Raw genomic sequence first — 12,847 nt, forward strand, 5'->3', positions numbered from 1 at the left:
ATCTGTATTTGCATCTGTAAAATTAACTGAATTTTACCTGGATTTTAAATGGCACAGAGGCAGAAACACTTGGCTGTAGATGTTTGGCCTGATCTTAACACATAATTTAACCACTTCTTTACATTTTGGCATTATACATTTGACTCGTATTTAATATGATGATGGTGTATATGTTGTGCTGTTTCCTATTTTAGTCAAGACACTCTTGTGAAAGACATTTTTAATCCGAAAGAGTCTTTCACGGTTAAATAAAGGTTAAACGAGATAGATATCATTACAGCGTCAAAGCTCTAATGTCCGGTGTAATGGGCGATCCCTGAAGGCGGCTTGAATGCACCTGCGTCTGTAATACTGGGGTCAGAGCTGCTCTGTGATTGGTCTGATGCCGCTGGAGGCGGGTTATATCTGCGGAGCCGAATGGGTGATTGGGCAATACACCTGTCTATCAAAAGAAGTGCGCCTACCTGTCACTTCCTGCTGTCGGTATTTATTCATTTTCACTTGGTTTTGTCCCCTCTACTGATGGTTTCGCACGTCACTGCCATGTTTGGATGATTTCGTCTAATGTGTACCGCACGGGCTGTGGATCCTGCGGATCAATCTTTGCGACCTTGGCTTCATGTGCGGCTGAAAGGAGGAATAACGCCCCCCCTCCGCGGACACTGCTGGGAAAACACCGCTCGGATTTAATCAGCCACCGCGGCAGGACTCCCGTGGATGTGGACTCGCACCGTCGTCTTCAGTAAAACCGCGGCTGCACCGACGGACTCTGCCTGGTGGAGAGGTAGGCGCCGCACCGGGGCTAGCTGCACACGGTAGCGGGGAAAGAGGCTGTGCACGGGGGGGCTGTGGGCAGCAGCAGGCCCGGCCGAGCTGCGTGGATTCACAGGGGCTATAAACGCCGTGTCATACGCAGCTCGTGTCGTGACAGAAGCTGCACCGCCGTCCACGGACGCGGCTGCTCCGTGTACGTGTGTTCTGAATGTCATCTGTCACAGCAGACCGGGTTTGTGTGTCCCAGGTCCAGCCCCAGTCTGGAATGGGCCCCAGACCCAGTGGGACCCTCCCACCCTCCAGCTGAGGGGCCTGGAGGTGCAGCCGAGCAGGACCTGGGCTTTACTTAGACCACCAGGGACATCTAGGGCTAACTATAGGGTTAACCCGGGCTTTACAGTCACACTTAACTATGGTAACTCTCGCACGGTTGCCATGGTAACTCTTGCTACATCAGTGGTGGAATGTACCTGATTTTATTTACTCACGTACTTAAGTATAGTTTCTTCTAATACTTCTTCTCCACTACAATTTGGAGCCAAAAATTGCGCTTAAATAATGATAATGATAATAGTAGTAGCAGTAGTGTTAATAATAGTAATAATAATAACCTCAAGTAGAGCTGTGTTTGTGTAGCAGTTATTCAAACAGTTAAATAAACTTACACACCTGTATCAGCTAAAATTTGCTTAGAGGTCTTATTTCTGTCTTTGTGTATAAGAAATCAATATAAGTGAATCCCCAAAGGAACTTTGTGTTGGTAAATGCAAGTTATGCAAATTTACAGGATTTCAGTTCTGTTGCAACATGTTGATGGTCATATGAACAATGTTTTCAGGTCAAAAATGTCCAATTTAATCACAATTAATGCTATATTTTCATGTCACAAATGGCCAAATTATATTTTAACTGAATTTACCTGAAAAACAAATTTTCTATTCTTTTAGATCCCCATTTTTTCTTACAAGATCATATACTACATATCACATGTTTTATTTTTACAGGTTGCAATATGGAGTATGGTGCTGATCCATCCTGCTTATGTTACGCCAATACATACATGAAGAATGTCACATGTCACTTTTTAAATCAACACTTTTCTAATAATAAGCATTTTTATAAAGAAATAACAATTCTATATTGTTATTTACCCTTTAGTATGATGATAAACTATACAATAAATAATTATGATACCAGGTTTTGCACAGGGATAATTTCTGGAAACGGTGACATGGCTGCCGAGCATCAGTATGATGGGATCCATAACAACCATGTCACATCTGTCCACTGCCACATTTTGTGTTTTTGTGTCAGCTGTTATTGTTTTAGATCCACAGTACTAACATTTATGAATAAGGGGATAATTAGCAATAGTAAGTATATAAGTTTATTACTAATAAAGTACTGGTACTGACCAGATCATCATGGGTAATGTCACGTCTGTCCACCAGCAAAAGTTTTCACATACACGTGCTATTCAAAATCCAGTATTTCTGAAAATATAACTTCCACTGTCAAATAATATCAGTAGTCTGTGCACAAATGTATTAGCATTATTTCAACACAGTTCTATGCATTTCTTACAACTTTTTTTTTGACAAAAATGGCCACTCATTTGACCCCCTAAGTAAATTTTAGCTGCTAGTACTTCTTCTCCATTACAATTTGGAGCCAAAAATTGCGCTTAAATAATGATAATGATGATTGTAGTAGCGGTAGTGATAATAGTAGTAATAATAATAACCGCAATTGTAGCTGTGTTTGTGTAGCAGTTATTAAAACAGCTAAATAAACTACACATCTATATAAAACAAGCAGGCTAAGAATACACAAATGGTAAAACATAAACAAAATATTAAATGCAATAAATATAACACTAATGTGCAAAAGTAGCATGTGCATTAAAACAAAAGTCAGACTCAAATGGCCTCCATTTTTACTGTATTTATTTTACTCTATGTGCTTGTTGCTGTTAATTAAAACAGTATATGCTTGTTTGATATAAGATAACAGACATTCATGCTGTCCAAGAAATTGAAGACACTACTATACACAAAATAAATACAAATATAGTTCTGTTCTAAGTCTGTTGTCTTTGCAGGGTTACAATGAGTGTCTTTATTTCTCAGTCTCTGTATTAAAAAACAATAAGAAAATGCTGTAAATATGTGTGCGGTATTAAAACACACAAACAGAGCTAAATGCCCTCTGCAGGTAAAACACAGATAACCTTGTGATACAGTCTGTTATACCAGACTTCATGCAGAACATCCCACAGATTTTCATTACACCTAGACGCTTCCTAGTCCAGACGATCTTATGTAACCTCTACGATATTCATATATATTTTTTAATGCTGTTTACATATTTCCTGTATATTCCAGTGGTGCACATGCATATACAGTGACCGAGGAATGCATATGTATGGTCACTATAACCTTCCTAAAACAACAGATATAATGGTGACCTAAGGCTTTTGCACAGCAATTGAAAATTCTAAACTATATAATAATGTAATATTCAATGTTTACACATCCTATGATGCAGGATTATACTATACCAATATCTTATCTCTTATTATTTAAAAGTGACTCCACACTGATGAACTGCAACGCTAAAAGGTTCATACATGGACAATATTATTAAACTTTAAAAGGAGCTAATAATAACTATTGAGAGGCTTTAACACACTTTATTACTAATGCTTAGGCATCACATATGGGATGTTTTTGTTTTACATGAACTATAGTATTAATCAGTACCAGATATTAACAGGTACAGTATTGTTTTGTGTGCTGCTCATCTATTGAATCCAGAGACTGTCACTCCAAATATTTTACCTCCATGCAGATATGAATGCATAAAAACACACCCGGTCCCCCCGGCCCACCCACCCACAGTGTCTCTGTGCAGCAGATGTCCTGGACATTCTTTACTGGACTGAGAAGGTATAAATAAACAGTCACACCGTGAGGCATACTTTGTGTTTTTCCGTTATAAGCAGGAAGCAGACGTTACCATGGATACTGAGGGGCGCATTGCTTGCCACGCTGGAAATACACATCAACCCACAAAATAATGTAAAGTGACAGCACAGAATTAAAATTCTTTTTCCCTTAAGATATTCTTTAAAATAAACTGCTGCTATAGAGCGCATAAGGTGTGCATGTGTGTTTTGCTGTAGTTTTTCAGTTTTGCTTTAGTTTTTAGTTTCAGGACACCTTACATTAGACCTTTTTTTTATCTTTATGTGTACACAGCCTCTTGTAAATCTCAGCAAACTACCATACAACTTTAATTCATCTACATAGAATGACCAAAAACACCCAAGAAGAAGCATCAGAAGGACAAAATGTTTATGTGCTGTCAAGGGTTTGGGCAAGGGCAGAGTGGCTAATTGGGAGATTCGGGAGGATTCCCGATGGGCCGCCTCATGTCAATCTCGAGTTTGGGATGGGAAAAATAATTTGGACACTTATCTGTCACTTATCTAATCTTCTTGCATTCATTCTCCACTCATCTGACAGCGCAGCCCCTCCATCGCAGTAGATTAGATGGGTTCTACCATCTGAGGGAATTCTTCCCGACCAAATGTTTAAGTTGGTTGGGCCCGCGAGTCGTTTTTTCTGGAGTGGTAAAATTAAATATAGCAACAGAATAGTGTGAAGTGTCTGTTGGTGGTGATGGGGGGCAGGAAGAGGCCAGGTGGAGGCCAAAAGGCCAGGTTAAAGAAAAGTGAAGCTACTGAAGAGTTTAGTGTAAAACTAGCAATGGTGGATTTACCTACTGGCGCCCTTGGTGCTCTGCCCCCCCCACTCTATAAAAACCTGATGAGGAATTGCTGCTTTGACTGGGAATCGAACCCTAGCCTTCAGTGTTGCACTGCAAAGTGCTATCTGTTGAGCTAAATCTCCGTTGGCCTGAGGTTGACCTATTTGCTATCTGATTGTCTTGCTACTTTTCGGGATGTGACATTTACATCTAAACCTCAGGGTTAGTTAAGGTTAAAGTGTATATTGTGTTGTGAAATATGACTGTTCTGCACAGTATGTTCTGTAAACAAAGCAAGCAGTCCTGTTGAGCAGGAATATGACAATTCAGAGAGGGATATCATATATGTATGCATATATAGCTCCCCCTTCATTTTTTGTGGATCCACCACTACCCAACAATAGAACACCTCTCTGTTGGGAAGAAAATGTAATTTTAATTTCAAATTATTTTAATTTCAATTTATTACTCCAGTACAAAGGTAAATATGTTTTCATCTTTATCATATTTTTTACTTTATAAATCTTTGACTAATTTAAATTTGAATTAAACATATTGTTTAAGTGAAGTGTTTTCTGTAAACTTACCAACATATGCTTGAACTTATACTCAATACAAAGGCATTGTAAGAGCTAGCTGCTGTTGAATTGATTCAAATTCCTCCTCCATGGAAAAAGTGAACCAGTTTGGGCATGAAAATCCTGGGCTGAAAAACGGGCCTACCCTGGCCCTGGTTTTATGGAAGTGTACCTGTTTCCCAGTACCTATGAGCCCTAAACCTAAACCTAACCCTAATCCTAGTCTAACCCTAAACCTTGGTGAAACTAGTTGAACACCATTGCTTGCATTTATGGTTTGTAGGCCTTCGTCCTACATATGGAACGACATTCCTATTCATGTATGTTGGACTGAGGAACATAGGGCTGAGTCCAGTTTTAGAGTTGGTGTTAACACAGAAAACACAAACTCAGCTTTTAACCTTTTTCACACAGTTTTTACCCTTTGTCATCACTACGGACTGGGTGAAACTGGCTGCTGCCTCAGATCTTTAGGGCCTGTAAATAAGGATATGGATCCAGAACCATCCAATATGTCCGACCTGAAGTAAATGTTTGCCTCAGAGCTTTTCGGGTCCTGTTGGAGATTTTACCCACAGGAGGGGTAGTAAGGGTTTAGTGCTTTGTGGATTTGGTGGGAGCTGAAGGTGGGGGTCTTTGGCGTTTCGGTTCCCTAACTACAGACTCAGAGCATCCTGGAGGGGTCGGACTGGGGAGAGGAAGTCTGGGGTTTTCTGTTTAGTCTGCTGCCCCTGTGTCCTGGACCTGAATAAGCAGAACATGATTGATGGATGGGTATTTTCTTTGTCAGCTGCAAAATACAAAGTGTCACACTCATATCTGTGTGGGCGTGAGAATCAGAGGTCTGGCCAAAAGCTCATATCACAATCTTTTGATGTTTAATCGCAATCCACAATCTCAGTCCCAAGGTTTTTCAAACCTTGTAAAATTAAGGCAGGTTATAAAAAAAATACAACAGGGTTTCCTCTTGGTTTGTTAAGAGCAGAGTCTTTGTATGTGGTGGCTTTTTTAGTTGTCCAACTTTGTAGGCTCCATTTTATGAAGATGACAACAATCTCACTAACTAGTGCTGACAGATAGTTTATATTTTCATCATCATCTTCAATATGAACATCTGCAATATACTGCCTGAAATACAACGAATAAGACAAACCAGTTTAAGTCCATGTTGTGTGTGTTCAGACTACATACATGGACCATCAATTCACATCATTTGGCCAATAAAGCCTACTTATATTAACCCTTTAGAGTTTTTTTTCCATCAAAAATATTTGATTTTGATATCAAGATTTCAAAAAGCTGTAGCCTGGAAGTGGTTGGAGATAAAGGCAGATTGTAAATGAGAGAAATATTGGGTATGACCCAGAGTTTATAATGGGAGTACATGTACTCATCTAATTTGCAAATTGCGACGTCAAAGGGTGGCGGCCATATTGGATTACATAACTTTTAGTAAAATTTAACTTTAAACATATTTACATAGAAGTTTTCTTAGTGGTTTTGGTTTTTTGTTGTCTGATCCTTAAAATAAATTAACTTAAACATTAGTAGAAAGTAAAATGCAGTAAGTTTTAGAAACTGAAGGGGACACATGTCTACCATCTATTGGTGGGAAGTGGTAAAAAGATTTGGCAACTGTATCTGGAGCTATGGTCTGTTTCAGTCCGTTATTTGCTTGTCACAATATTGCAACTTTGGCGCTTAAACAGTTGATAATGTGAAAACTGTTTGACTATTCTAACCTCAAATTAAATCCGAAACAGTGTGGTAGCAATAATGATTAATTTCAACGTCAGTATAATGTTCCTAAATCCAACTGATGTACGCTATGATGCCTTTTCTCTGCTGCTCAGTCTACACTTAATATTTGTTGTGTGTAATATAGGGATGTAACGATTACCAGTATAACGATAAACCACGGTAAAATTGCAGATAGTTAGTATTACCATTTAAATTCTAATTATCATGATAACCGTGTTTGATTACTGCACTTTTAGGGAAAAAACCCTATGTAAAGCTGTGCTTTTATGTCAAATATTTGAGTATAGTTTTAATTTATTGCAATTTTGATTTTCGATACCTAATATTTGGAACCAATATTCACTTTTAAAGTGTTTGAAAAGGTTCATTAAGCATCTTTGTGTTATTTATGCAATAAAGTATATACATTTTTCAAATCAGATTTTATATTTCTTTTGTATTTTCTGGCCTTTTGTGTTAATATAGTTGGTTAAAGTGAAAAAAAATAATAGACAGATGATATAAATGAAGTTGTGCTGAAATAAAAGATCCCAAACATGGGTATAGTAAACATTTATTTATATAGTATATAAAGGCAAAATTAAAAGGACTGAAAAACGGCCAAAATAGGCTCAGACCCCTAAGGGTTAATACTTGAATGTTTCTGCCAACAGAAGGTACATTGTACCGATTATTATTTTTTTTTTTTTAAATACAACTTGGTTAAATTATTTCAGTGTGTGTATAAGTACTTTTTGAACATTTTGAGCACAATTTCAACAATACCGCGGTAATAATGATAACCGTGATAATTTTGGTCACAATAACCGTGATATGAAATTTTCATATCGTTACATCCCTAGTGTGATATACTGTACAGCAACGCATCCACTAAAGTACTGTTCCAAGTACAAATACCTGAAAACTCTGTTACCACAATAACAAATGATAAACTCCATTACTTCCCACCCCTGTCAGCTACACTCAGATGAATTAGTGTCAGTTTGGTGTCAACTGCAAGTCATATCATGATCAAAGTGTTGAACAATGTTATCACAGATTTTCCTGATGTGGTGCAGGTCTAATTTCAGCAGAGACATCCTGTGCCTTCTATCAGCTGACTTTGGCCTAGACCACCTTCCTGCTTCAACAACATGGCAGTTTTTCAGCACCATATCAATGAGTCCAGGACCCTTAGAAACTGCGTTCACTCTTGAGCGCTGTAGCTCTGACCTCTGCAGACTGGGTCACTCAGTCTACAGCAGATGTTTCCTAAAGTGTTCTGTAGTTCTGCAGACTGAACTTTATGTGCCTGGCTGCGTTCCCTCACATACTGTACTGTGGATGAGGATGAGTCATGCATTTACTGCCTTTAATCTCCCGGTGCCCGGCTAAGATCAGTCTGCAGGGCTTGGCTACAGATACTTTTACACCACTGGCTCCTGGTTTCACATTGTTTTTTTACAGATCCATTTTGCTGAGAAGAGAAATTATTAACACTCTGGAACGGCTGCAATGGTGGAACATTTATAAACATCCGAGTGACTTTCTATTGGCCTGTTGACTTTGGACTTGAACTGACTCAGTGTCCCTTTATAGAATAACACTCAGAACTGTGGTGACTATGACAGTTACTGTACTTCGTCACTATATTATACCTCATACCTTATTAAGACCATGTTAGCTGCGAGAAACAAGCTAACGGCTTTGCTTCCATTACTGTATTAAAATTATGTTTTTCCTTTCTAGCTAATAGTTCTCTTATTTGTTAGTTGTAAAGTTTTTACAAATAAAGCATTGTTTTAATTTACATCCAGGGGGAAATGGACCCTCAGCAGATTCACCTGTTTACAACCAAGTTCCATGCATCAAAAAGATAAAAAAAAAAAAAAGATGTATTAGTCTGTAAATGTCAAATGTAGGACTTTCACTTGGAGAGAACTGAGTGTTAGTGTGTGTCATGCTTCGTGTTCTGCTATTTTTTTATATTTTTGGTTGCAGTTTTAATTTAGACACCAAATTGACTGGGTTAGATGGTGTAAATGAGATCAGTTTGGGTTAAAACTAACCCTTTAACAATATTAACTACATGTTAAAAAGCTTTTTGCCTTAGTAGCTGTCACAGTAGAACTGCCTAGTGACGTAATTGTGTTGAAAATTCAACACTGAGAACATTGGCCACCACTATGGGTAAATGTCATATTTGCCAATAGGCTGATGTCAGTCAACAAGACTTTTATTGACTGATTTAGTGAAACAGTGCTCTCACAGCAGTGTAGATTTTCAGTGACTAGATTTGATAGTGATAGTATTTTTCTTGTCTCAGGCCCACTGTTATTACTAGGTTCTGTTGTACACCAGTACAGACAGACAGTATGAAAACATCAGCTGCATTTTCAAGGAGTCTTTCACTTTTCCACTGGGTGAGTTCAAAATGACCGACAGCCAAAAAACCGGATCACTCATGAAGAATGTCATTGTATTAAGGGGTCATTTGGACATTTCACTATCAAAACAGTCATCATGAAACACTGCTTCCAGCCTTATTCTACTTTTAGCATACTCTCTATGCACGTGTTCATCCACACCACATGTAGGAGATTCCAAATCACATGGGTGCTGTGGGTGGCTCAGTCCTCACATTAACAAAGCAGTAAACACCAAGAAAACTTTCAGTCAGACGGCTGCATTCATTTACACATACACTCCTGACCAGACATTGGACTGCATCCACACACCTGTAACTTGGTGTTAAGATATCTTAGGTCTGTCACCCGACCTCTAAGGGTGCGCCCAGCCACCCAACGGAGGAAACTCATTTCGACCGCTTGTGTCCGGGATCTTGTCCGTTCGGTCATGACCCAAAGCTCATGACCATAGGTGAGAGTAGGGACGTAGATTGACCAGTAAATCGAGAGCTTCGCCTTTTGGCTCAGCTCCTTCTTTACCACGATAGACAGATACAGTGTCTGCATCACTGCAGATGCTGCACCGATTCGCCTGTCAATCTCACACTCCATTCTTTGCTCACCCGTGAACAAGACCCTGAGATACTTGAACTCCTCCACTTGGGGCAAGGCATTCACAGATATAAAATGTTTAAAAAGTCTTGATTCATTAATCCTATCAATACATGTAAATAAAAAAGAGAACCTAAAAGTAAATGTAAAATACAGTTTTTTTTTATCATTTCATGGTCATCAGATATGACCCATTAGAACATTCAGAGGCTCCGTAGTGAACATGGAAACACCATCATCTTCTGCAACATTGATTCATCAGTAAAACCCATGGAGTTTGATAAGTGACAGTGGATGGACACAATTTTATGTTTAGTTAATGATATGTTTTGCATAAAAAAATTATCTTTTTCTTCAGTTTTATCTGTTTGGATATAACAACACTGAACTTTAATGAACATCTACATAATCAGTACTTTAAATTTAGGAAAATACCTGATTTTTACTTAAAATTGCAAAATACAAAGCATAATATAAAAGTAAATTATGCTAAATCACTTAAGAAAGATTAAAAATAGAGAAAAAATCATTTGGGAACTGCCGCAAAAGCAGCACTGGGTCTTTATGGGTTAATGACTAAATATTGAGCTTGATCCACGAGGAAACGATAGTAAATGTAACTGTAAACACATGCAGAGGTCGGACCCAGTCTGGCCCAGTCCAAACAAATGTGCAGGTCTGTTTAGAGCTGATGGGCTGGGTAAGTGGGCCCTGACACATGGATGAGTGAACAACAGATGGTGCTTCCCACTTGTTCCCCCTGGGCGGATCCTCACACTTTTCTGAGGATGCCATGGCGACTGTGTTTTTCCTCAACTTTGGTACAGTGTCAACAACCACTTTATAATTCGGAAAGAAATGCAGAAAAATGTGTTACTGGGTTGAGTCCTATAAACTGCTTGTTGATGGCTTCAGTGATGTTCGAAAAGAAAGAAGTTATTTCTTTCTGTGCCATCTTTGAACACATCACCGGTTCATGCACCTCTGCACTGATGGATTAAATGACCTGATATTTTAACAGATAATTATTATTACTTACCACAAATCACATAATAAACACACATAAATACATAACATAAATCCATAAAAACATAAATCAAGGAATTTTATTTTAACAATAGAAAGAGGAGTTGTTTTGAACATTTTAGTGTCATAATTAAATTTAATCGAGCCAGATACAATTAATAAATATTATAATCTTCATAATTCATCTTTCTTTGGAATCTGCATTTAATTATTCTTTGATTTTTGTTTTATTTCTTCCATAATTAATTATAGATTACATTCAGTGATAAAAAGCTTGGAAGTGGGTAGTCAGAAGATAAGTGTGGAGTGGTGTTGCTATGGAAACAATATACCGTCTTGGTGCATTGGCATGAACTGGCAGGTTTTCAGAACGTTGCAGATCGGTGCCTTGCAAGTAGTTACAGGATTATGGCTGAATCCCATTTCACCCCTTGGCCCTCCCACTTATCCCTACCCCTCTGTTTTGCGTGTACAGGTGAAGGGGTAGGGGTGTCCCGATTCTCAAGATGGAGGAAAAGGGCTAAGGCCTTCCCCTCCAGGGCAACTGTACCACCCTTGAAACAGATATTTTTAAGGACCACACTACGAACGGAGGTGTAGGAGAAATTTCTCATAATTCTGTTCAAATCATTGGCAAGATGGAGGTAAACACAGCCAAAAAGTGCAGCAGTGTGATGAAAGAAACACACAAATTTACCTGTTTTCTTTGTGAGACACTTCATCATTTGATCTACCGTTTTATGCCATTTCAGTGTGTTATAGATCGCATTTCTGCGGGTTGCGGTTGATAGTCCGAAAAAGATGACCAAAGCCCATGGAACAGAGATGGTTACAGCTACTGACATCATGGGGAATACTTTCAGAAACAAATTTGTCATATCTGTTAATAGTGACATCGATGACTGCTGATGACGTACAGGTTGCGAAGGGTTGTCCCATTTCATAAGGGAATGTTTCAACCCCTAACCCTTGCAGCTCCATTTCAAGGGTTAGGGCTAAGGAGGAGGGCTTAGGGGTGAATTGGGATTGGGCCTTTGTCTCCTCTCATTAGGAATCTCTTTGCTGGGAGATGGGCTTAAAGTGTTGAATCTATAGAATGGACATAAAAAGTTGTACAAAGCCTCATTGATGTCACTCATTAAACTGTGGGATGATCTTCTGAAGCCTTGTTTTTTTGGAAATGAAATGACCATATTTGAAGAAAAGGCTGAAACTCGCCAGTGCAGCTGTATGCTAACACTGACCTCAAACGCCCTTGTAATTTAGTCATGTAATGGATCCTAAAATATACAGTTGTGTTGTATATTGGGAATCCCAAATTCTCATGATGTATAAATACACTAATTAATTCTAGCAGCGCTAACTATCAGACTAGCTGACATATAATGTGGCATCAAATAAAGGTCCATTGTGTAAGATTTTACTTACAGGATCTTATTGCAGCAATGGAGCAAAATATTCATAATTATATCATCATTAGTGTATAATGAATAAATGAACTGTTGCTCTGTTCTTCCGTCATATTTGCAGTTCTGTTCATCATGTCATGTGTTATTCACCTTTATTTTGGATAGCACTATGCCCAAGTGAAGACAGGCCCCTGTGTTAACACAAACTAAATGCGAACAAATTACTCAAAACTCGTTTCTCCAGCGTAATTACTCCTCAAACCAAAGGCTGTGCATGAGACTCAGTTGTCTTGTTATTTCTGTTAAGCATAAGTCATCTCACCACAATATTTTCAGGTTGTAATGAGACTGTTGGGCCAAATTAGAGTATGACACACCACCGCTGTTAACAGTCCATAATTAATGAGAAAACACTGGAGTCCAGAAATGCTCCTGGAAAATACACACTGACTTTGTATTTCTAGAGCTGTGTCTATGACACCCAGGCCGCTGTGGAGCCCCTATTTAGTGGCTGTTGGGCATCAGCCTC

The 12,847-nt window shown here is 38.7% G+C and overlaps 1 protein-coding gene across 2 annotated transcripts in view; it reads left to right on the forward strand.

Annotated features, from left to right (window-relative positions):
* Positions 1-454: 454 nt before the first annotated feature.
* Positions 455-12,847, forward strand: part of LOC115429427 (ras-specific guanine nucleotide-releasing factor RalGPS1) — a 140,777-nt gene continuing 128,384 nt past the window's right edge. For both annotated transcript variants that reach the window (XM_030148837.1, XM_030148838.1), the window contains exon 1: positions 455-784. The gene's annotated coding sequence lies outside the window, so the exon portion shown is untranslated. The remainder of the gene's footprint in view (positions 785-12,847) is intronic.

The sequence above is a fragment of the Sphaeramia orbicularis genome, chromosome 12 (assembly GCF_902148855.1).
Source record: "Sphaeramia orbicularis chromosome 12, fSphaOr1.1, whole genome shotgun sequence".
NCBI lineage: Eukaryota > Metazoa > Chordata > Actinopteri > Kurtiformes > Apogonidae > Sphaeramia > Sphaeramia orbicularis.